At 29.0% G+C, this 569-nt stretch overlaps 1 long non-coding RNA gene across 1 annotated transcript in view; it reads left to right on the top strand.

The window, feature by feature from the left end:
- The first annotated feature begins 39 nt into the window (after positions 1–39).
- The window catches only part of LOC106882492 (uncharacterized), a 7,267-nt gene continuing 6,737 nt past the window's right edge, over positions 40–569 (top strand). Inside the window, exon 1 of the long non-coding RNA XR_008264137.1 lies at positions 40–482. This is a non-coding gene — a long non-coding RNA (uncharacterized LOC106882492). The remainder of the gene's footprint in view (positions 483–569) is intronic.

Below are 569 nucleotides of genomic sequence, written 5' to 3'. Positions count from 1 at the left end.
TTATTATTATTATTATTATTATTATTATTATTCAGTCGTCTTATTTTTATAACGTGCTTTCATTGCGCTATCGAGTGCAGTTCTGTGTGCCTTGGGTATGTGCTGTGGTTTGCTGTATTGAAAGCGTTTTACGTAGGATGTGTTTAGTGCCTAGTAGTGCTACTTTTTGTAGTGCTATTTTCTCTATGATATATAAAATTGCTTGTCCTGGTGTTTTTGTTATGTATTTGTCTGAATATTATTATTATTATTATTATCATTATTATTATTATTATTATTATTATTATTATTATTATTATTATTATTATTATTATTATAGAAAGGATTGAGGTAACTCCTCCTGAAGATATAGAGCCAAAATTAAACGAAGAGTGTCATTTGTTATCTTGTGAACAATATTTCCACATCTCGCGTGTCTTCGACTGGTTCAAAAAATAAATTTGTCAATCTACTTCATTTTGATTAATATAGAAAGGATTGAGGTAACTCCTCCTGAAGATATAGAGTCAAAATTAAAAGAAGAGTGCCATTTGTTATCTTGTGAACAATATTTCCACATCTCGCGTGTC

The sequence above is a fragment of the Octopus bimaculoides genome, chromosome 1 (genome assembly GCF_001194135.2).
Source record: "Octopus bimaculoides isolate UCB-OBI-ISO-001 chromosome 1, ASM119413v2, whole genome shotgun sequence".
NCBI classification, from domain to species: Eukaryota; Metazoa; Mollusca; class Cephalopoda; order Octopoda; family Octopodidae; genus Octopus; species Octopus bimaculoides.
Note: the sequence above shows the minus strand (reverse complement) of the source record. Positions and strands in the feature narration are given on the sequence as shown.